The sequence below is a fragment of the Lepisma saccharinum genome, chromosome 25, assembly GCF_977018435.1.
Source record: "Lepisma saccharinum chromosome 25, izLepSacc3.1, whole genome shotgun sequence".
In the NCBI taxonomy this organism is placed as follows: Eukaryota; Metazoa; Arthropoda; class Insecta; order Zygentoma; family Lepismatidae; genus Lepisma; species Lepisma saccharinum.
In genome coordinates, this window is record NC_139253.1 from 8,266,839 (window position 1) to 8,292,958 (window position 26,120).

At 38.0% G+C, this 26,120-nt stretch overlaps 1 long non-coding RNA gene across 1 annotated transcript in view; it reads left to right on the top strand.

Moving 5' to 3' along the window:
- LOC145978851 (uncharacterized) overlaps positions 1–22,495 on the top strand; it is a 36,871-nt gene extending 14,376 nt beyond the window's left edge. Inside the window, exons 5-6 of the long non-coding RNA XR_014440755.1 lie at positions 16,871–16,929; positions 22,330–22,495. This is a non-coding gene — a long non-coding RNA (uncharacterized LOC145978851). The remainder of the gene's footprint in view (positions 1–16,870; positions 16,930–22,329) is intronic.
- The last annotated feature ends 3,625 nt before the right edge of the window (positions 22,496–26,120 follow it).

Here is a 26,120-nt window from a genome sequence, read left to right on the forward strand (position 1 = left end):
GGTATTTGCTGAGTATGTTCATGCCACTATACACCCTGATAGCCTTGCTGCCTCGATCTGGTACTCGTTATTTTGATTTCCCCTCATATCTGAGGGAGGTTTCACTATCCACCACCTGTGACCCGTCCAGTAGCTGAGGCTCGCACAGAAAACACACAAACCTTAAAAAATGCATACTGTATTTGTTATTTTAAAAACAACACAATGGAAATTTCCATAAGCAAACTTGAAATATTATATATATTTGGTCTAGGAATTAATTTGTGCAGTTGTTACGCACACATTGAAGCTGTAGTTCAAACACAAAATACATAAATACCTTAAGAAAAATATTGTCCATCGCGAGCCACCACTTTTGCCCATCTGTCAGGCAAGTTACGGATTCCGTGGCGAAAGAAGTCCTCATCCTTTGAAGCGATCCAGTCAGAGACCCATTTTTCGATATCTTCTGAAGAAGTGAACCGCTGTCCAATCAAATCGTTATTCATGCAATCGAACAAGTAGTAGTCCAAAGGAGCAACGTCTGGTGAATATGGCGGGTGGGGTAAAACTTCCCATCTGACATTTTCTAAATAGGTTTTGACCGGTTTTGCAACATGTGGGCGAGCGTTATCATGTTGAAAAATAAGTTTATCATGTCTGTTCTCCCATTCTGGTCGTTTCCTGGCCAGAGCTTGCTTCAAACGCATTAATTGTCGTCGATAACGTTCTTCATTAATAGTTTCACCCGGTTGCAGCAGCTCATAGTACACCACACCTTTCATATCCCACCATATGCACAGCATAACCTTTGCACAGTGAATATCTCGTTTCGGTTGTGATGGACCTGGTTCACCTGGCTTCACCCAGGCCTTTTTTCGTTTCGGGTTCTCGTAATGGATCCACTTCTCATCGCCAGTAACAATGCGATGCAAAAACCCCTTTCTTTTCTGTCTTTGAAGCAGCAATTCGCAAATGGTTTTTCATCTTTCAACGTCTCTGTCTTTCAATTCATGTGGAACCTAATGTGACATCTTTTAAATCATTCCCATGGCTTTGAGGCGTTTGGAAACTGTTGTTTGATCAACGCCTAATGCTTCTGCAAGTTCTTCCTGCGTTTGACACGAATCCTGATCGAGCAATGCTTCGTCTTCAAATTTTTTGGCTGTCCAGGTCGCTCTTGGTCTTCCAGGCCGAAATCACCACTTCTGACACGTTCGCTCAGCTAGCACATGGTCACCATACACTTCCACCAAAATACGATTACTTTCGCTAGCACTTTTCTGCATGTTAAAGTAATGAAGCAGAACACCCCGCAAAAACACTTTATCTGGCACGAACTGCGCCATGTTCAGTTGACTACAAAATGCTGTTGTTGACGCGTCAATCAACTGCCCTATACTACGAACGATGCACGCTGACAGGAGTTTTCAACGCATGTGTGGCTACACGGAACTGTGGGACGATACGCTCGTTACGCCATCTCTTGTCCAGGCGCACGAATTAATTCCTAGACCAAATACACTATATATTTTAGAACTGAATTTAAAAATTCAGATGCCAGGTGTATTTTCCAACCCCTGGTTATACATATATATACTGAAGATCCAAGTCGTGACTAAATTTTCAACATCCCAAAAACCGAAAAATGGTGCACCTTAGATTTGAAGAAATACGGTATGTTAAAATTTATAAATATCTGATCTGTAAGTTGTTCAATTTCAAAGCTTCGCCATTGGTATCAAGTCAAAATGGTACCAGCCCAGCACTACATGAGAGCATGTCAGGAATTTTGTGAGATAAGGGAAATAACTATAAAAAAGGCATTCGAGGTAAATAGGCGTAAAGTCTCAGCCTTTGTGGAGGTGAGGATGTGATCAGTACTATGCTCTGGAGCTGCTTTATCCAGGAGACATTGTCAAAAAAGTTCCCAATTGGGAATCAAATCTAAATTTCCTTACTGATGTATCACTGCAGGCTTTTGTGTGTGTTTCTGGTATTCATACGTTTTCCTACAAAGAAACTGAGTTGAATTGAGTGTGGGGTTATAACAGCATGCCAATGTTTAGCACTTTACCCTGAGTGAAATTAACAAATTATTTAAAAACTGATGTTTGGTAACTAAGAACTTAAATGCTGTATCTGCTTACACTATGTTCTTCTTTGTGCATTCTCTCACCTGTGTGTGTAGCTGTAAAGGAATAAAAAATCACACTAGAAACCCAACACTCAAGGGTTTTCACCTGCATTGTCGAAGATGTCGATAGAAAATGAAGGTGAAAAATCCTTGAGGTTTTTTAGTGACAGTTACAGGTAAAAGCATGTTCAATAACTAATGAGGAAGATGTTGGAAGTTTCTTAACTGTTAGTGGGCTAGGAACTTTTCATGCTCACGCTTTTCAAACTTGCCACGATGTACTAAAAGTAAAATTAGTATTTTCTTTTTTAAAAAATGGAATTTGGTCTGTCTCTGAGGCCGAAGTGAATGTATAAAAATGTAGTATGTGGCAGTTGTATGTTCCTACAACCATGAAAAGTTTCATTGAAAATAGACTGATACTTCTTGAACAATGTATAAGACAGTGTTGCCAACTTTCAGAAATCTGAATTTCGCTTCTAGTATTGTTCGTATGGAAGCTGGATTGACCAAATTTGGAGGGAAGTTCGACAAAGACCACTCTTGAAGATATGTACTGACCATCCACCAATTTTGAAAAAAAAAGAAAAAAAATCACTGAAACTACACAGTTTTGGAAGTATTGATTTTTGGGAAATTTTGGAAATGGGGCATTTTTCCCCTGGACCCTAATTATTGCATGTTAAAGCGAAACAACGGACTTTTTTAAAAATTTGTTAATAATAGTAACAATGAATATATTGTTTTGCAATTTGAATGTCACACCTTCATATGTGTACAAATGAACAAGAAAAACTAAACCGAAATATCATGTGTTGTTTTGAAAAATGTCATGTTTATTGCTGCCGCATGGTGGCCGGAAATATGCTGCCCAGCCGTCCGCAAAAGGTTTAAATTTTCCTGTATATATTGTCACATCGAAGCTTTCCCTTTTACAATATGACTAACTGAATACCAAAGAAAATACATTCAAAGTTGTGTATAAGTAGACTTAATTTATGTAAAACAGTATTACCCTCTGTAGAACAAATAGGAGAGGAAAAAGAATATTGTGCTTGATGAGACTGTCACTTTATTTTCAACTTTATAAATGGAGAAGTTATATACATTACCTCATTCGTAATTTCAAACAACTTTTGAATTTATTTTTTTTATAGTGTGGGCCACCACATTGGACTGGGAGAATGTGTATGAGAAACTGTTACTTGTATATAGTTTTTGTGACATGCTAAGAATGTGGTAAAATCACTTCATACATTTAAATGCATAGTAGGCTAGTCATTACTATTAGAAAATAGAAAAGTACCAATAGTTCATTTTTTTTCGAATCTAGAATAATAGTTTTTTGTGAATTTGATTATGCAAAGGAATGTGAAATCAGTTTTGGGTGTACATCCAAATAAAAAAAACTCAATATGCTGACCAAGGCAGAAATTAATTTTATTATAAAACATAAACTAAACGTAAAGAAAGTGGTAGAAAAATGAGGTGACAAAATAATCCTGTTTTGCAGATATGTGGACGATTGTTTTGGCATATGGAAGGGAACGAAGAGGCAGCTCGACGGATTTACCAAAGAAATACAAGATGAAGAAAGAGGGATATTGTTGGAACTCGAAATAGAAGAAGACAAGATAACCTACCTAGATTCAGTGATGAAAAGGAAGAGAGGATAAGTAATTGAAACCACTTGGATCAGAAGAAGTCTACGGCAGGGGTATTCTGCCACAAAAGAAGTGATGTAAGTGAGGTGACAAAAAGAAATTTTATAAAGAATATGGAGGACAGAATCAAGAAAATATGCATGAAAGAATGTGAAAAAGAAGGCAAAATAAATAGCCTATGGAAACAGATTGAAAAGAATGGCTATGAGAAGGAGGATAGACTGGACACAAACAGAAGAAGGGAGAAAAGTGGCAGGGGCGAATTGGAAGAGAAAGAAAAAGAGAGAAGGTTTGGAATAAGGAGTATGGGGAAGACCACAGAAAAGATATGCAAAGTGCTTAGGAAAGCGGGAATTAAAACTTACAGGAAGGGAGGGAGAAGCATCTTAGGAATAGCGAAGAATGCAAGCAAGAAAAAGGAGAACAGAGAAGAGGAAGAGGAAGGGATTATCTATGAAGTGAAATGTAAAGAGTGTCAGAGTGTGTACATAGGAGAAACGAAAAAGAGGCTGAAAGACAGGTTGAAACAACATAGGGATGATGTACGACTTAACACAGAGAGAAATGTGATATTAAACACATGAGAGAAACAGGACATGACATAGTGAGATGAGGCTAAGCAGATAGGAAGGGAGAAGAGAATACTAGTGAGAAAATGGAAGGAGGCCAAGGAAATAGAGAAAAATGTTGAATGTGGAATGCAAGACTACTAGAAGGGAGGGGCTGGGGTCAGACATGCCCATTTCCGCAAATTTCTTACTTGTGTGGCTGTGAAGTGTTGCAGTTTATGTTGCATTTATAATGCCTTCCGAGTGCAGTGTCGCAATGTGCAAAAATCATAGGAGAAACAGTAAGAATTTTATAGTTTTCACAAATTCCCAAAAGATTTCTGTTGTTCGTGCTTCGTGGGTTGTGCGATGTAAACAAAAAGATCTGTTCAAACCTGAAAACAGTAGGGTTTGTTCAGAATATTCTTGTGAAGAAGATTTCAAAAGAGATCTGCAAAATGAATTGCTGGGACTTCCTCTCAGAAAAAGACTAAAAACGGGCATTTTACCTCCGCGGAATTTACCTTACGTTAGCTCCCCCAGGAAGTCTGTCCGGAATGACCGACAGGAGGCTAGGGAGACGAGGAAGTGTGTGAAGCAGTTAGTGGACGATGTGCATCCCAAGAAGAAGCGATGGACAGATGAGGCCTGTCACAATGATGCCCCCATCAATTTTGTACAGGAGGAGAATAAACAATTAAGAGTGCACGTACAACACTTGGAGAAGAAACTGAAAGAAGAAAAGTTACGAAACATAACACTTACAACACAACTTTCGACTTTGCGGAAAACACTTAATCCCATCAGACAACGAAAAATCATCTTCAATCAAGTACGAGGAATCCTACAGAAGTGTTTCTCATGAGGCCAGATCGACTGTTTGCTCAACTGCAAATCGAAAACCCTCTGGAATCCAGAAGACACGACAATTGCTTTGTTGCTCTGGAGTTTAAGTAAAAAAGTACCTTTTTCTTAAGAGAAACTACATCACCCCCTCCCTAGTGTAAGCACTCCTCGTTGGTGGTTTCGATCGATCAAGTGCAACCCAGGACTTTTGACGCAAGTCCTCTGAATATTAAAAGTGAAAGTGGGATCAATGAATTTCATGGAGACGCTCTGTGTACTTGTGTTTGATGAAATCAAAGTTTTGCGTAAGGCATGCTACGATAAACAAACTGATAACATTTATGATCAGGTGTTAGTTGTGATGGCAAGAGGGCTTGTGGGAAATTGGAAGCAGCCTATTTATTATAATTTTGATGTTCAGCTCACCAAATCTTTATTTGTTAATCTTGTGCAGCAGTTGGAAAGAGCTGGTTTAATTGTGGTAGCCTCGGTATGTGATCTTTCTGGTGTAAATATAAGATTGTGAAACAAATTGGGAATAACTATTAACAATACTTGTTGTGAACACCCGTGTAACAAGAACAGAAATATTTACTTCTTCGCAGACATTCCTCACATGGATAAGTTGTTAAGGAACCATTTTTTATTGAAGGGGTTTGTGTTGGGAACGAGGTGCACGGTGACAAAACATGCATTGGTAAAGCTTGTGGAGATTCTGACGAAATTCGCATGTGCCATAAGTTGCGAGAAAGCCACTTAAATGTAAGCGGAGCAAACAAACAACGCGTGAGATACGCCACTGAACTTTTTTCTGAAAGTGTATCAAAAGCTGTGCATTTTGTATTTCCACAAGAAAATAATGTAGCAAATTTTCTCCTGGCTGTAGACAAATTTTTCGATGTCTTGAATTCTCGTCTCCCCATTGATTTCAAAAAGCCACTGAGAAGCAGTTTCGGAAATCGTTTAAGTGAACAGACACAGGTTCTCCAACAGATGCTGCTACTCGTATTGGGAATGAGGAAAATTAATGCAAACCACCAGCTCCCATTTCAGGAAGGTATAGTAATATCAATAATGTTATTATTCGGCTTATTTGACCATGTAAAATATGTGTACGGTGTGCTATACATACTGACAAGCAGACTTAATCATGACTGTCTGGAAAATTTCACATACGTTCCATACACAGGCAGTATGACCATCCAACTGCGCTCGATGTAAAATACAGAATGAGAAAATTGCTGCTAAGTGCCAGTGTTCAGGCAAACCGAGACACCAATGTTTCAGTTACAGATGATGACATCTTCATTCCATCTGAACTTTCAAGTGAGTTACTTCAAAATACACAAAGCCTGGGCAATGTGGACGACTGTGAATTAATACAGGAAGATTCAGAAGAATTTCAAATAGTCAGTTTATCTTCAGATGTTGAAGGGGTCAATGATAAGCTTTTGGCAAATGATTTAAACATGCCTGAGGTAGGTTTGCGTTACATAGCAGGGTATATAGCATTCAAAGAGCATAGAAAGCACCCAGAATTAGCAGCAAATGCAGAAGCAGAGAGTTTGTCTGAGGAGACACATAACTGGCTGTCTTTGTTATCTAGAGGAGGACTTTCACATCCCACTGATTCATTTTTTACCGACATAAAGAAAATGAACCTCCACTTTCTTCAATTCTATGGCCTCAAAAATTTTCGCTTTAAGTCGAAAGCCGTTAAACGTGTTTGTGACATAATACACACAGAACTTCCACACATTCCTCCAAGTGTTGTTCAAAGATTCATAAGACTCAGAACTGTAATCTGAATGAGGAAAGTTAATGAAGAAGTGAATAATAATAGCAGAAGCAAAGTCAACGAACTGAAAAAGTTGAAGTGAAACTGCCTCCCTCACATCTAAAACAGATGACTTCATAAGTATAACAATAGGTAAGTCTGCATCATTTATTATTATTATTATTTTACGCATCCAACATAGTTTTTTTTCTTCTGCCCTAACAAAATGCATTACTAGGTGTATTAACCCCAATTTTACATGAAACCTAATGTTTCACAGAGAAATGTGACAACATATAAACTACCGATAAAATGTGTGCGTTAATCAGGGACGTAGCTAGGTTGATCAGTTCGGGGGGCCAAAAACTTAAGATTTTTTTCTATCAAACCATTAAAAACTAACAAACTATTAATATACCATATAAGCCTACATAAGTATATGTACAGAGAGAGAGAGTGAGAGAGAGTGTGTGTGTGTGTTTGTGTGTGTGTTTGTTTGTTTGTTTTATATATATATATATCTATATCTTGTTGGAAGAGAACATTATTTTCTCGTGTACCCCCAAAAATTTACGGATATAGGCGCAAAATCCACGGCCATTATTCGGGAATCTTAATGCAGAATGAACTTATTAACTTAATGGCATCTAGACAGTCTTTAAAATTCCATGTATTTTCTCTTATGTTAGATTTTTGAGACACCAAGAACAATGTCATTAGTCCTTACTCCTTAGATTTGTAAATTTGCTCGAAGAAAATTGAGAAGTAGAGAAAACTCTCTTCCGTGGGTTTAGATATAAAAGGGTGCTGGTATCAGGTGTATGTACAAGTATGACAACGGTGCGAAAATGAAATGTTTGTGTAATGAGTTCAAGATAGGCATCCCATGTATATTGTTTATACCAGAATCGAGGCGACACCCTTAACCACTATTCTATGGGACATGCACGAGTCTTTTGTGGCATCGTACTGCTCACATTGGAGAATGATGACGATATGTATGAAATTTTATGCTCACATCTAGTTTCTTAAAAGTAATCATCTTTGCGCGTGCAGAACTGAATATATGATGGCCATAGGAACAACAAAATTCCCGCACGCTCAAATTATTGCGCTCTAGTCTTTCAAGGTTCGATCCCTGGTATTAACTCCAAAATTTCTGTGATGGCCTAACATCGTGAGGACAATTGGGAAGCTACTTGAAATCAATAATGTGACTTATTCTTCATCACATGTGAGATCAACCGTCCTGGGAGTCAAGCCCGGTCTCCTGTGTGGTAGTCGGACAACAATTTAGAAAGTCAATGTGTAGAACATTTGGTTGATCAGTCGATCCTACTTCAACTTTTTTGAGACGAAAACAAGCTGGCAGCTTCACACTCGAAATTTCACTTCGCCTACCCCCGTGGCGGAGTGGTTAGCACATCGTGCTACGATGCCAGGTGTGCCGGGTTAGAATTCCGGACTGAGCATGGGTGTTTGATGTGTCCATTGATCAATTTAATCATATCATCACTCATCCCCATTTTCGCAATTAGCCAAATGTGGCAGAAGAGCAAAGTAAAATGAACCAAATCAATCAAAATTTCACTCGCAAAGCATGAAAATGAGATCTCAAGCACTCCGTGATCCTACCGGAATCTCACGTTTACAGAAGCTAACTATGAAACCACTTCTTGGATCAAACTGTTCTTCGAACACGCTGGCAGTCATCAATTGTCGACCAATCAACACAGTAGGGCAAAAAGAAGCAGATGTTTCTTGAAAATGAGTGGAAAGTTACCAAGGAAGGATATAAAGTCCATTACAAAGGCTTATTATGACCTTTCCTTTCATTGCAGGTTATGAGCACAAAAGTAATTAACCGAGAAAGTCCTAGCTACCTGCAGTGCGTTTCGGCGCTGCCGATAACCAGAGCCAGATGAAGAGAAGATTTTGTGGGAAGGGGTGACCTGGCATCTGGCTTAGGCCTCCTGGTGTGCATGAAGGGAAAGTGTGTTTTCAAAAGTTCCCCGACTTCCCAGAAAGGGACGGCCCATAAAATCACTGTATTTCCTACCAATGCATCCGTTTGTGTTCAATCAAAGTGTATGTCACCTTAGGATCCGAGCGCTTCGAGTTCTGTCAGTTGCTGGACTTCTTGAGTCTTTTGTCAACATGGTGCCAATCAGAGTTTCTTTCTGCCAAGGTCGTTGCACCTATTAATCGGCTCTGCAGCTTGAGTGGCAAAATACATGTACGGAGGGAAGTTGCACCGGAAAAATTACCTTCTTAAATACGATGAAACCTGTAAAACATCCACAGATATTTATTCGGGGGTGGTCCCTTTGACAAAACATCAATATTCTCAAAATTCTTCGAACGGACTGTGTAAAACATTTCAATACTCCAAAAACTGAACCTGCTCTGCAACACAAGGAAAATGCCTCATTTAGCAATCAATGTGCCTTTGTTAAGTTGGTAAGTTCAGTATGGCACTACATTTTAAATAATGCTGATGGAATAAATCAATAAAGTTTGTTAAATGACAACGACTCCTGACTAGGGATGGCCAAATGGATCCGGATCCGGATCCAAAAGTTACGGATCTGGATCCGGAGCAGCAAGTTTCGGATCTGGATCCGGATCCCAGGGTTCCGGATCTGAAAGTTTCGGATCTGGATCCGGATCCGAGAGTTTTGTATCTCAATCCCATTATAATATTACCACTCCTTAAAGGTATTACGAGGGTCACTATTTATATTTTGAGCCTTGGCAACACTGATTGAAGTTAGGCGCGATTTGACGTTTGCACGGAATCGTCTGGCATTATTGACCATAACGTACTTCAAATGTTTTGTCAATAGCTTCATTTGTGTTGTTTATGTTGCCTTGGAGATTGCGCGACAACAATAAAATGGAATTAACTTGTGAACATTTTCGTGCGATGATTTTTTACGATTTTCGACGTGGATTATCAAGACAAGAGTGCATCGATCAACTTACTTCCACATTTGGCGATGAAGCCCCATCCTTTGCCACTGTGATACGCTGGTATAACGAATTTAATCGTGGCCGCCATTCGCTCACCGACAAGATTCGCGAAGGTCGTCCAAAATCAGTTGTTGTTCAAGAAAACATTGATGCTGTGCAAAACCTAATACTGCAAGATCGTCATGTGACATACTGTGAGATTGGGGCAACCATACGCATTAGTTCCACCAGCATATATAAAATATTACATGATCATTTAGCTGTGAGAAAGGTATGTTCTCGTTGGAACCCACACAATTTGACAAAAACTCAAAAAGACGCTCGCGTCAATTGGTGCAAACAAATGCTCGATAAATACAATCGTGGTGCTTCAAAAGACGTATATAAGATTGTAACAGGTGACGAATCATGGATATATGCATATGAGTCGGAACGTAAACAGCAGTCGACTGTATGGGTGTTTCAAGATGAACCCAATCCAACAAAAGTTGTTCGCGCTCGAAGCACATCGAAACAAATGGTCGCCTGTTGTTTTTTCGGGAAAACTGGTCATGTGGCAACTGTGCCTGTAGAGGAACGTAGAACGGTCAACTCTGAATGGTACACAACAATTTGTTTGCCAGAGGTCTTCGGTCAAATACGGAAAACAAACAAACGCCGTCGGATCATTCTTCATCAAGACAATGCCAGCTGTCACACATCTCATCTAACAACCGACTTTATGAACAGTCAAAAAATCGAATTGATGGGTCATCCGCCGTAAAGTCTTGATTTGGCACCCAATGACTACTTCTTGTTCCCGAATGTCAAGAATAAATTGTGTGGACAACGATTTTCGTCGGCGGAAGACGCCGTTGATGCGTTCAAAAACCATATTATGGAGGTGTCTCAAGAAGATTGGAAAAACTGCTTTGACAAATGGTTCGAACGGTGTATTGACCATAAAGGAGAATACTTCGAAAAACAATAAAGCAGTTTTCAATGCCAAATTCCTGGTTTTTTCATTGTTAGGCTCAAAATATAAATAGTGACCCCTCGTATGATCTTCGATTACAAATAAATTTTTCGTTAGTCCTACAAGAATTTTTTTCAAGTGTTGTTCCTAAAATACTTTGCTACGCATCGGCTAACACACTCGTGCACAAATGTCCGAGGTGATTTTGTAAATGCCATTGAAACGAATATGTATTCATTCGAATGTATTTGAAATGAAAACACACATAAATGTGAGACATTCCATTCCATGATGAAACCTTTAACACATATAACAAGATAGAAATGTTATACAAAAATTATACAATTGTTCTACAGTTGCAGTTTTACAAATTAAAATAAAACATTATAATATATGCAGTGTTAAATAATTACAAAGGAAAGACTAACAAGGGAGGTTATCTAAGTATCCCCCTCCGATTTCCATGAAACTTGGCAGTATAGTGGGGCCCAAAGGAAGAATACGTGGTTTTTTTTTGTTTCAGCTAAAAAACGGTTTTAGGGGGCAAAACCCCCTCAAATGTCAAGATGAGGACAAATTGAAGTGAGGATCTGACCCCTGTGTCCCCCTCCGATTTCCATGATACTTGGTAGGTGTGTGTATAAACGGGCCCAAATGAAGAAATAAGTGGTTTTTTTTTCGGCTAAAAAACTGTTTTAGGGGGCAACCCCCCTCAATTGTCAATATGAGGACAAATTTAAGTGGGCATTTGATTAATGTGTCCCCCTCCGATTACCATGAAACTTGGCAGGTGTATAGCCAAAGGAAGAAATACGTGTTTTTTTTGTTTTTTTTGTTTCAGCTAAAAAACTGTTTTACAGGGCGAAACCCACTGAATTGTCAAGATGAGGACAAATTGAAGTGGGGATCTGACCCCTGTGTGCCCCTCAGATTTCCATGAAACTTGGCAGGTGTGTGTATAAACGGGCCCAAATGAAGAAATACGTGTGTTTTTGTTTCGGCAAAAAATTTGTTCTAGGGGGCAACCTCCTCTCAAATGTCAAGATGAGGACAAATTGAAGTGGGGATCTGACCCCTGTGTTCCCCTCCGATTTCCATGAAACGTGGCAGGTGTATAGAGGTGCCCGAAGGAAGAATTACGTGTTTTTTTGTATCAGCTAAAAACTGTTTCAGGGGGCAAAATCCCCTCAAATGTCAAGATGAGGACAAATTGAAGTAAGGATCTGACCCCTGTGTCCCCCTCCGATTTTTATGAAACTTGGCAGGTGTATAGAGGGGCCCAAAGGAAGAAATACGTGTTTTTTTGTTTTGGCTAAAAGACTGTTTTAGGGGGCAAAACCCGCCTCAAATGTCAAGATGAGGACAAATTGAAGTGGGAATCATCTGACCCCTGTGTCCCCCTCAGATTCCCATGAAATTTGACAGGTGTATAGAGAGGCCCTATGCCCCCTGTTTCTTCCTATGCCATATTTACGTGGTTTCGAGGTCAGATCCCCGCTTCAATTTCTCCTCATCTTGACATTTGAGGGGGGGGGGGCTCTATACACCTGCCAAGTTTCATGAAATTCGGAGGGGGAGACTTAGACCTTCCTAGTAAGTGTATTAATTAATTACAAATCGCGCACGCGTGCACACACACTGTGTGTGTGTGTGTGTGTGTGTGTGTGTGTGTGTGTGTGTGTGTGTGTGTGTGTGTGTGTGTGTGTGTGTGTGTGTGTGTTTTTTTTATATATATATATATATATGTATATTAGCAGGTAACAATATGTTATAAGCACATTCTTACTTTCCAAAGAAGCGCATGTGGGATGGCAAAACGGATCCACAAGGATCCGGATCTGGCCATCCCTACTCCTGACCACAAGAATATAATTATTCTTTATGGATATCCCCTATAATGGTTGGGGGTTCGACGTGCTGACCCCACGTCACCCCATTACTGGTTAAAGATCTCCACACCTCTAAAATTTTAGGTAGGATTGTGTGAGGGGCTGGCAGTCGGGAGATAGACCAAGGCCCTTCCAGGGCTGTCGAATCACGGGTTATTATATATTTATAGATGCTTAAATATATGTGCAACCTCACATGTCTTTCCAGTGACTTATTGCAAGGGTTTTTATTGTACTTGACTCAACAAAATAAGCTTACTGTGTGAGGCAGATTCATACGAAACAAAAATACCCAAAATAATAACAATAATAATAATAATTTACTTCAAAATTACAAAAATGTATTTACTTGTTCTTGTTTAAATTTTCGATTCTTCGAAAAGTTTGTTAAGGAGTTGAGTTGAGTTGGTGTTTTTAGTCCACTTTATGCACAGTAATGCTAATCGGGACTGGACCTACAGTTTAAAGTAAGATCCGGACCACTGTGTATCTCCACTCATGTATCGAACCCGGGACCCCTCGATTACAAGGCAACAACGCTATCACTGCACAATCCGGGAGGTTAAGGAGGATTCTCAAAATCGGTCTTCACGATATCGAGAAAAATATGCGACTTGAGAAATCGTACAGTTTGTGAAGATAATTACTTTTAACACGTTGCGTGTTTTAGACTGTTTCAATAGTAGAATAGTTATTTGGTGCGAATAATACTACCTTACCCGAAGATATGAGGCATCCTGCCACCATTATACTTATTTAGCGTGTATTGCGCTCTGATTCGGGACCAGTTGTAACTGTTTGCATATATGTGGTTTACCGCTGCACAAGCGGTCGTTCTTCAATCTACTCAAGCTCAAAACTTTGTTTGGACGCAACGGCAACACTCAACGCCCAACCCTGCCTGTTGTTGACCTGCGACTGCTAGGGGAGGAAAGACAGCTCCCTCAAAATTTCGAGAAACAACGAAGTTCTAGGTTCCTACACTGACATCCACTATAGCTAGAACCAGGAAAACTAGAAAGAAATTTGATTTTGGGTTCATGCCACTCAAATTAAGTACAGTGTTTCTAACTGAAAGAAAAAAATACTGAAAAACTATTTTCCAATATTTGTCATGAAAGTAAAATTTTCAGCAAATGTAGAACAGTTTGCCGGGGCCACGTGAACGTTTCGGGGGGGGGGCCATGCCCCCCCCCTCCCCTAACGACGTCCCTGGCGTTAATGGCTGTGTAATCCAACTATAAGGACATACGTTATGTCAGATCCTAAGTAAATCTGTGTATTCACTCCCAATTAGCTTCTGGGCATAATTACTACTCTTTTTTGTTATTAATTTCTGTGTTGTTTCCGCTGCGAAACCGTGGCACGGAGCCATCTGTTCGCCCTGTGACGTCACGCTTTCGTCAAGGACCACGTGATCGGGTATGGCCCCAGCCTTCTCCTTTAGTAGTCTTGACTGGAATGGGGGAATGAAGATAAACAAAGAATGGAAGAAGGTGTTTAGAAAGAGGAGAGAAGAAGGAAAAAGAGTGTGAGAAAGAGTCCAACTACCTTCCAGATGAAAGGAAATATTTAGCTAAATCACCTGTCAGGTGAAAGTACAGTTGACAAGGGAAGGTCAGCTGCTGGAATGTTCCAGGAAAACAACTTTCTAATAGTCTTGCATTTGGAGGGGAGTAATTTATGTGTATATATATTGTCCTGTTTTGTACCTTGTTTCTTTTGTACTTGGTACAGAGTCTGAAGAAGACCTTGCTAGAAGGTTGAAACGTTACGTTTAGTTTGTTTTAAAATAAAATAAATTTCTGCCTTGGTCAGCATATTGAGTTTTTCATATCATGGAAACAAGGCTTAATGGTGTTATAATCCAAATAAGTTGACCCACACAAAAAAAATGTTACCTGTAAAGTTTGCTTGATTTTGAGACTTGTCAAACAAGGCATGACTTGATTTAAAATTTTCAAGTCTCCCCCAGCTCCTCCATTTTATGATGTTACCTGTTATCACCTGTATAGTCCCTGCACATTTCTTTAGCGTAATCTTAACATTTTTTAATTGTGTATATTGCATGTGTTCTACAAACTAATGGATATATTGAGCTCAAACAAGGACTTCTGTTATCTTTTTTGGCAAACATTTCTGTACTTTTCATGTTTTTTTTATTTATGGAATTTTTGGATAGTTCAGCCATTGTGTAAAATTTGCACCATGTATTAATTGTGTACTTGCTTCTATATTGTATAAGTACTCTTATGTGTTATTATATTGGATAAATTAGTCAAAACTTGACATTCAATCCAAGGAGTTTGCTATGTCAGCTATTATGTGTAATTCACATTGTACGTTGTAGAATTTCATAATGTAGACATTTTGTATTCTATTCCATGTGTAGTGTACGTTAGTTGTGTTAAATAAAATGAATGCTTACATTGTAAGAATTTGATCATTGGAACGTTGGCCAAAGAGTGATGCTGTCGTTGGCCATGTTCAGTGCTCGAAAAATCCTCTTCAGAGCTAGGCGCCAGCTCTGAAAATAGGCACGAGGTTCCAACTACTAAATGCTATAAGAAGCTGAGCATCGCCATATTCAAAACATCACTAAATCATGTGATAAAGTGGGAAATGGGGGTTGGGGGACAAAGAGTAAGAAATTGTTACTGATTGTATGTAATGTTCTGAACGTTGATAAAAAAAATAATTTGCTAACTTCCGTTGTACTGCAATTTCAACTTAGAATCTTCAAAATTTTGTTCATGGAAATTTAAAAAACAGCAATATTACAGCAAAAGATCATAGTCGCCAGGCTGAAATTTTTAGTCACCCTGGCGACCGGGATTTTTTGAGCCCTGGCCATGTTCTACTCAGAAGCCCCGTGGGAAGTGATGAAATATTGCCACAATAGTGCTTGTTTGAGCTCCAATAAAATTAAGAATTGAATCTCAGCTGAGAATATGAGAAATAAGGTTCATTTTCCAACCACACTCTTACTTGTAGTGATCTAGATAGCCAAAATTCAGACATATACCTAAACACACGGCTATGAAATTAGCCGGGTGGCAGACGTTCATGCTTTTGCCACATTGGAGCACAACCCTGTGTGTTCGGAATGAAAGATCTTGTTGTAGATATGGGACTCTATTTCTGGGGTCTGTAATAAACTTTCAACTCACACGATTACCAGCTCTGTATCGAACAGGGCTCGAGAAAGAGGTCAGTCTGATGCTCAAACTAGGCAACGCAGCCTGATTGACATTGCCACACAGTGCGCTGGAACCAGCTAATTTTGTCCCACTCTCGTTTTCTTTTCCCATATGTGGCACTAGCACAATTCTACTTAGCTGCCTATTTTCATGGCCGTGCATTTAGCTGAAATAATTATATTGTTTACAAATATTAAAGCCACTAGGGTTGCAAACTAGTTCTTGTTCTACAATTCTGCAACAACTCCGCAGAAATTTAATGAGGTTCATTGCTAAGAACTTTCAGCAAAATAAGTGAGGTTTGTACAGAACAATGGCAAAGAAAGTTGGCTTCTAGATGACTCTATGTCTTGATTGGTTGAAATCCTGATGGTCACTGGTGTGGTTATATTCACAGTCAGGAGAAGGGTCTTATTAAAAAATATACCTAAAACGAACACCCACAAAAACATACTTGCATTGCATACTGTCTCTTAAAAAGAATTATGAAATTAAATGAATTTTAGGGTTTGTTTTTATGATTCCAGAACAATGACAATATTCTCCTGGATGCAAAATAATAACAGTGTAGTGTAATAGTAGAAGTTAATACTGTATGCGACACAAGATACACATTCTTACATTTCCAATATTTTTTTAATGTTCAAATTAATTTTGGCTAAAGGTGCTGTAGTTGGATTTCAGTTCTCATTATTGATTCACATGGGAATATATTGGTGTGACTAGTAATCATGATTGTGGAGGCAGATACACTATTGTTATGAAAAACATAGTGTTTTTGACAGTTGTATGTACAAATGTTGAGAAAGACAAGAAGTTATTCACTAAAATATGCATTAGTAGTAAGTACTGGTTATGACAAATGTTAAAAGAATCGCTTAAAAAGTTCCATTATTTTGCAGGTTCTCCATTAATACCGATTCACATCACTGCACTGACACATTCGTTCAGACATTAATGGGTAAGAGCGACATCCTTTATGTATGAACAGTTTTGGTTTAGTAGAAATTATTTCTGTTGGTGATATTTTTACTTCATAAAAAACTAAAAGGGGAGGAGCGTACAGTTTTGCCTCAAATGCATACATATTTCAATTCTGTCAAAAAAACATCAGGATGTTCTACTTTGTGAATTTCTCCCCGTTTCATCTCGACAGACTTTCATAGCATGTAGACATCAATCGTAAGACTTTCTTTAAGGTCTTTCTCACTGAGTCCTCGTTTCAATGCCATGGGCTGTCGAGAAATCACAATTTCTGTCCTGTATGTATTAGAGTTGCCTGGTATTCAGTTTGATAACGTTACTGTATTTATTGCAAACAAAAATATATTGGGATACGAGAATACTGAAAATGTGAGTTTAGAAGCAGTATGGATTAAAAATCTTGAACACACAGGCTGTGGTCAGGAATTTTATTACATTTACAGTGCATATCCTCGATTTCAGGGAATTTTGAGGTTTTTTTTTTTTAGTCTACTTTATGAACAGGCTCATTGGGCTGGATTTATACTTTAAAGTGAGATCCGAACCATTATGTGCCTCTTACCAGTTATCCAACCTGTAGCCTGTTGATTACGAGGCAATAAGGTTACTACTACGGCCATTAGTGAGAAATTTTGTTTGCTCGGATGACCAGGGCCGGCCCCTGTGGCAGAGTGGTTAGCACATCGTGCTATGACACCAGGGGTCCCGGATTCAAATCCTGGCCTGTGCATGGGTGTTTGCGAGTGTCCATTCATCAATTTCATCATATCATCACTCATCTCCATCTTCGCAAATTAGCCAAAAGTGGCACAAAAGGCGAAGTAAAATAAAGCATATCAAATCAAATCGGATGACCAGGAGATACACTTTGAAAGCTTGTTGGTGTTGTATGACAACACCCTGTAACTATACATGGTTATTGAAAAATAAATCAATGCCAGCTTAGTGATCAAGAACATTAAGGCCTATCACACACAGGATCCGACACCACACAATAATGAGTCATTTTGTTTGTTCGCTAAAATCTGATTACAGACTTCGTCCATGTATGTTATAGGCCTAGGCCTGTCTTTTATAATTTGGGAAGTGGGTTAATGATATATAGCCTATCAGTTTACAGCAGAATCAATTCATTAATGTATACATTTTTATGTTGTGAATCAAGTCAGTTTGTATTACCTTAAATCATTGCTTAAGTTACATACCAGAAAATTGTATTACTTGCTAGTTATATATTCCAACAAACCGAAACCAAGGAAAGTAGGATTCTCATGTTCTCAGTCAACATGTGTATATTGTAAGGGCCAGTCGGTGGGAAACAGGCCACCCTGTATAACTGAAATTATGTGCTCACCTTAACAGTAATCCCCATAGCCATTGAGGCATTTGTCCCACCACTTTGGCAGTAGGTTAATGGCAGTCCTGTAGAAGGTGAGCTGTTGCTGCAACAACCAATCATTCACTGCATTCTTTACCTCAGCATCTGAGTTGAACAGGCGACTACGTGTTGCAAGTTTCAGCTCACCAAAGATGGCATAATCACACAGGGACATGTCTGGGATATAAGGTGGATGATGAAGTGTTTCCCACCGAAATCTGTGTAACAGGTCCAGGATAACATTGGCCATATGTGAACATCATGCAAAAACACCATCCAGATAAACAATGTTTCCAATTCACTACCGTCATTTACAGTGAATGTCTCTGGTACTAGCGCCTTCCCCACCAGGAAATGAACAACTATTTGCTGCTCTTCTTTACTGGCCTCCATGATATGCAGGACGGCAAGTCTATACACCGTTGCACTTCACACGGCTCACACAACTGTGATGTGACTGTCATCTACCGGGCGACAAAGTAACTCTCTTCTAGTGGCAAGAGTTTTGCAGAGCCGCAGCATCTACATGTCGAGATATACAAGGTGTTCTGTTTTCTATTGACTGACCCTTTGCAAGACAACAGAACCTCCCGCAGTTGGTGGACACATCGAATAAATTACTAAACAATATATTAATCGTTAGATGTGAGAAATCCATTTAATCAGCCAGTTAAAAATTCTTAAATGTCGTACTTCATGCAGGTTGAATACAAACATTTTTTGCACCAACATAAATGTTGTGTAATCTTCTGCTGTATAATTTGCAATTCCCCCCAACTTCGGAAATTTTGGATTCATGTTGCCTCCATTTCCAGTCTGTGGCAGAATTGAATGGATTCACGCATGCACAATAATTTTGTCGCAAAGCACCGTAACATGACTAGAGCAGATGTTTTGTCCAGTGTGTGTGGCTGCCCATAAGAGCCTCATGTTAAAGCTTTCCAGAGTCACTGTGCATCTGGCCTAAGTGGTCATTTTTCGATCTTGCGACAGAAGTTCCCAGGTTATGTCTCAGCCTGGGTGTTCTTTGCGAGTGTCATCAATTTATTCTAATCATCACTCATCCTCATGTTGCAATTACCCAAATGTGGCAGAAAGGTGACATAAAAAAATAATACTGGAAGAGGTCAAGAAGGTTGAAAAATACTTGATTCAAGCTTCTGTGAAAAGCTTACTACTTTCCCCACCTCTCCCTGTTGTTGATTGATACTGCTGAAGTATGAGCTGAACTTCACCATTGTCTTGATCTTGTGTAGGGTTACCCAAAGACACACAGAACTTGGCAATTGTCATTGTAAGTTCTCCATTTAAATGAAAGCCTACATATGGCTGTTGATACCGATACCCTTACAGATTCCCACCATTTAAAAACTGTAACAATTAAAAGTTGTTCAAAATATTGATTAATGTTAATGGGTCACTATTCCACTCCAATTATAAGGCATTACTTCACCAGAGTTTTGCTTTAAAATATTAAAAAATTACATCAGAATATTAAAATACCTGAGGTATTTTTTTTTCACATAATGTTGGTGCAAAATCAGTGGAAACCTTGAATTTTGCTTAATATTTAATATTCAGGATAATTAGACTTTGTGAAAATGTTGCATGGTATTTTGCGAACCCTACGAAAGACTTAAAGAGCAGGAAAATATCAGCCAGTATCCGTAAATAAAATCCAACCGATACACTTTGATCCATCGGCATTGGGTCAACCCTACTACATATTATTGTGAACTTCTATTACAAGAAATGTTTTCAATTTTATTTTGAAATATCTATTAAGCAGAAACAATTCCCACACCTCAATGTGACATTTTGACTTATGGAATTAATATTTTGTGGTCACTTTTAGAATAAAAATATTTTTTTGTTCACAAATAATCAAAATAATCTTCATAAACCAATGAAAACTTGACTTCCTTCAAATACCTCTCTCCAGCAGGTGAATTTCAACCTGTAACTGCAAAGCAAAATCTACCTCCTCCCCTTAATATTAATTTCTGAGACTGGTGTACATTTTATCGTTTGAGACCCAGAGAACGCAACTCCAAAAATGCTGTTTTCAGTTTTGTTCAACATGTGTATCGCCTCTCAAGAGCTCTATTTCAAGTCAATATTTATACAACATATTCCTCTAAGAATACATTTTTTCCTCTCTTCAGTAAATTTGATATATTGGAATTAACGTCAGTCTGGTTCTCACACGATGATTTATTCTTCAGATAATTCAGCAAGCCATATACTTTCAAAATTTGCTATTGTTTTTTTTACTTGAGGTATTTTTTCTTCTTGCACAGATTATTTCTTAAGGCTGCACTGGGTATTTGCCCTGTGCCAACAGTCATTTTAAAAAATGCTAATAATATTTGTTTAGAATTTCTTCAGCAGCATTAAAGTGAAATCTGTGGTTTTGTCTTGTACGTATGTATTGCTTGCATTGTAGAATTATTTTGCCTGTAGTTTATGGTTCTTACAAGCACATAAACACAATTTTTGATGTCACGTTCATCAGCTATTCTTATTTGATAGATGTTACAGTTATAATGTTGTGTATGTGGTTATTTGTATTTGTTATAGCTAGGGCTCGGAAGTTGACAAATCATCATCTTTTCTGAACCTTGAAAACATATTTTCCATTTGTTGCATTTTTCAGCCTTTCTTTGGCTTTTAGGTCATTTTTCAGTAATTTTTTTTTTTGGCCATTTTTATTGCGTCTTTCTTCATTTTTGAGATTTTTTTTTCTTCCTCCCTTGTTGTTAAACTCATTTGCTAGAATAACTTACATATTTAAATTCCTGACATTATCCTTTTAGCAAGTTTGCCATTACTCGAAAATACAGTCATTTATTGTGGTAAATTTATTTTTCCTCCAGCAAACTGAAAATGCTTTGTGTGAAGCCTACTCTGAGGTTCCCCTGGTGGCCCCTATTGTCGCTTTAATATGTGGTTTTAAATTAAAATTAGTCACAATATTTAAAATATACATACACGTAATCTGATGTATGCAAAACACAACCGTATTTTCAGAAGCTGGCCGACTACTGAAAGATGATGAATGACTTATTCAGAAAAACATTCCATTGTATTTGTGTAACGTAGAAGTAAACAGAGAAAACTTTTTATCCTTTTGCTTCAGTAGTTTAAACCACCAAACAACGGGTTTTATCAAATTATTCATTTGTAATTCATAAAAACTCAACCTTTAATTTTGAGCGAAAATTATTTTTAGGTTAAAGAATTTTAAGCTTTCTCTCTCATTTTTTTAGGTCAACTTTTCAGCTCTAGTTATAACTGTAATATGAATCGAACTAGGAATAAATGTCTGATGAAGGGAGTGTTTTTCTCCCAAAACAGTACATCAAAAATTGTGTTCATGTGCTCGTAAGAACCATAAACTATAAGAGAAATTAATCTTTCTGTGGCTGACAGCAGAGGAATTTTTCTTAAAACAACTTTACTGGTACAAGCCAAAGGTCTGGTGCAGTCTTAACCTTATCTATTATTTTGTTTACCTTTATTATTATTATTTTACATATTAGCCTGTCTTCTCAATTTGCTAGTTTTTCATGTCCCCCACTGTTTCATAAGTTTAGTCTCTGTACCAGTTTTCTGCTTTTCATTCTTGCTTGCTGTACATTTACAATTCATACTCAGATTTTACTTTCACAAATTAATCAATCAGTATTTTGTCATTTAGAAGAAAAATATCAATTGTTCTTCAGTCTTTTCGTTAAAATTTAGTTTCAAAAAGAGAGAGTGTACATACATACTATCTGCCCCGATAGAATTATAAATAGTCAATAATTGCATATATTTTATTGTGCAAATTTTTTTTCTATCTTGCTCCATAGTTGTTAATGAAACAGTCTGAAGTTCCACAGTATCCTTAATGTTACTGGGTTATCCTATTTTTCTTGCATTGTGTATTTATTTCTTGTAATATTTTTTATCAGTTTCAACCTATACTGACAAAATGTATGTTTGTTCTGTTTTCAGGGAGGAGTTCCAGTATACAACACTTCAACCATTGGAAGTGAAATCCATCTAGTGAAAGTTGATGAAATCATTGCTCTTGTCTTTCACTATAAGACAGTATGTTGTGAATAAATAATTGTGTTAGAAATAAAAATTGTACTTAAAAAAATATATAGTGTTCATTAAAAATTAACATAATTGAACTTAAATATTTTTTTATTTAAAATAAATAGATAGTTTCTTAAAATTTATATAAAAATTGTACTTGTATAGTAAAAATTGCACTAATTTTAGGGAAAAAATCAAAATTTTTGTCATTTTTTTTAGCAAAAATATGCCTAAAAAATCACCCTAAGTCCAACTTAAAACTTTTTTGAACCTTCCCCCACCTTAACACTTTATGCTAAAATTTAATAAAACAAGTGTCAGGTAATGAGGGTAACATTTTTTTATTAATACATTTAATGAACATACACAGCAGGGGTTTCTAAAGTATGCATTAATTAAATGCAATTGCATGGATTAGATTGTGTTCTAATTGCTGTTCGAATAAGGTGACCCATTCAAGAGAGTAGTCCAATTTTGGTACTTCCAATTACCTTGGATGTACCAACACACACAACTGTTATCAAAATTTGACTACTCTCTTCAACAGGCCACCTTGCTTGAACAGCAATTAGAATATAATCCAATCCATACAATTGCATTTAATCAATACCTACTTGTGAACCAGGCTACATGTACAAACAGTTCAAAAGCAAGCATTACTTAAGGCATAGATACAGTAGAAATTTTACACTGGAATTATCTGATTATTCTCAGGTTGCAATATTCTATACAGCCTATGCACTTAACATTCCTTATTATGTTGTCATGTCTTTATTGAGGTTGTTTCACATCAAATTCCTCTTGTCTCTCCATAGTTTGTTAATAGACCTTGGCCTCTTGTTGAATCTTGGTCCCTGCTTCTCTTCCCTTAATGTGGTTCTCCTCTACTGCAAATGATTATCCTGCTCATCCAACCTTGCTTTGATCTCTACATAGATGGCTGCTATAAAAAAAATGCAACTTTCTAATACATTTCTACACTAAAAGTATTTAAATTTAACTAAGTAGAATAGAATGGTTTTATCCAAATAGTGTTTTTTTTTCTGCCTGATTGATGGGGCATTTTTAATGCAATAGAGCAAAGTGGCATTCTGGCTGTAAGTGGGAAGATGGTAAACAAATAAACATTAGAATCCTATGTTTACAATGATCACTCACATGTATGCTAAGACGTATGTAAGAAACTTTAATTTTCATAAATTTCTTTCCAGAGCAATTAGAAAAAGTAAAGAACGAAAAAGCTTGTAAACAAACAGTCAAGTACAATTGAGTTTTTTTTATTTATGTACACCATGGATAAAAAAACAGTCTCAGAGCTGATTGTGTACCCCCCACCCCCTTCAAGTAGTTCATGTACCCCTTGAGGTACGCGTACCACAATTTGAGAACCACTGGTCTAGCCGATAGAGCATCAGACTGCCATGTGGGAGACCCAGGTTTGAAACACCAGGTGGGTGATTTAAGATCTGAATTTTCCTTGCATAAAGTAGCTCTGAGGTTCACCCAGTCTCAAATAAATTAGCAGCTGGAGTAGGGATGGCCAGATCCAGATTCATTTGGCCATCCCACATGAGCGCTTCTTTGGAAAGTAAGAATGTGTTTATAACATATTGTTTACCTGCTAATGCAGTATACATATATATATCGAGATGCTTGGGACCGCGAGGGTTACATTTGGGTATCTCGACCGAGATGCTTGGGACCCAAAAGGTTAATTCCCTGTTTTAGTTCATTATACTGCACTCTGTTCTTCCCATTGGTGTCTTCACACAGCTCTGGTTGGTCTTGTATGTGCTCTGCACTCTACACACTATCTCTTCCTGTACTCCTTTCTCTCTTAGAGTCTTCCAAATCTCTGTTCTGTCCATGCTATTGTATGCCTTTTCTATATCTAGGAATGCCATAATCAAATCATTTCCATACTCGTAGTGCCTTTCCTGCATTTGCCTTATGGTGAATATCAGATCAACTGTTGATCTGCCTCTTCTAAATCCATACTTTTCCTCTCTCATGTTCAGCTCTGTTAATTCCCTTATTATTTTCTCTAATATTTTCTCATACACCTTTGCTGAGTGGCACATAAGTGTTATTCCTCTGTAGTTTTTACATTCCTTTCTGTCCCCCTTTTTGAATATGGGAACTATTAGTCCCTTTGTCCAATCTCTTGGCACTTCTCTCTCTTGCCACACTGTTTTCATCACTCTCTACAGCCACTGCACACCAATCACTCCTGCTCCTAGTATCATTTCCACTGGCACTTCATCTACTCCAGGTGCTCATTCTCTTCAGAGCTTCCTCCATTTCTTTCAATGTGATGTTCATTTTTCCTTCACTTCTTCATGGTAATTTCCTTCTTTCGCATTTAGCAATTTCTCAAAATGATTTTTCCACATTCTCTGAATAATTCTGCCAAATATAACTCTAGAATAACAATTGCTTAAGTGCAATGGTCTAGTACCATATTTGATCTAACTCGGAACACACGGGACAAAAGTAAGTTACATAAGAATTGTCAATTTCCTTAAGACTTACCCCTACACAATTTCGACCTCCCGTATAGCTGTTGAAAGCAGAGCCAATGCATCGAAGAGCTGTCGTACTCCTGTGATCTCAGGATGCTTGATGGTTTTGTAATATGATGGCCATTATTTTCTGAAAAATATATACTCCTAAGTCCGTATAGCACATAAGCACAACAAAACATAATAAAAGTTAGTGTATGATTCTAACTGTTCATTTAATAGTTTCTATTTTTAAATCTGAGGTTAAAAAAGCATTTTTTACAAGGTAGTAATACTTAGAAACATTCATCTGTTACATTTAATAAGACACTGATGTTGTTTCTTAGTTTATAAAACCTCTCTTTGGAGAATCTGCTGTGATCTTGAGTCATGACAAGAGAATTCTAGTCAAAAAAGTACAAACGGTACTGATTATTTAATGTTCAAGTAGGCAACATAACATTCCTTTCCCTCCTTTGGCATCACTGCTAAAGAAGCAGTTAAAGTGTTTCTGTGACAGTCGTGAAACTGAAATTGTTTCTATACCTACACTAAGCCCCGTGACAGGTTAAGTTTGCAGCATTTTCGCTTATACAGACCCAAACATACACACAGAATGTAGTTCCACTGCAATGCTGCCGATGTTCTCACTGTCTGCGATATGAACAGCTTGGCAGTTAAGGCAAGACTGGTATGGGAGATGCTGAGCACCCTTCTCGTGCGGATTAATACAAATATAACTTGCTGAAAACTTAACCACTTGCGTGATTAACCTGAGTTAACTCGGAATTTGTGTTTGCTTTACATATTATTTACCCGAGTTAGCTCGTTAAAATCGCACAACTGCAGTGCACTTTTCTGCCTACCCGAACAATCTCGTTTGAGGTTTAATAGGTGTTAATTCCCATTTTGGCCACTAGTTGGAAGGTGTAGATAGCTTGTTGAGGTACTGCTGCCATCTATTGGATTCCTGTGACATTACATAGTTGTCGCCTTTCCAGTGGTAATTGTGGTCGTTTTGCGAGTCTGGCATCTTTGTGTTGTGAATACATTCTGTTCATGTTTTAGTGTTTTGCATCGTGTGAAGAACGACAAGGTGAGTGACGACGAGCTAACAGACAACAGTATAGAGGGGGTGGAGGAAATGGACATGAGTGGAAGTGATACAACAGTGGGCAGTGTGTGTACTGACGAGACTGATAC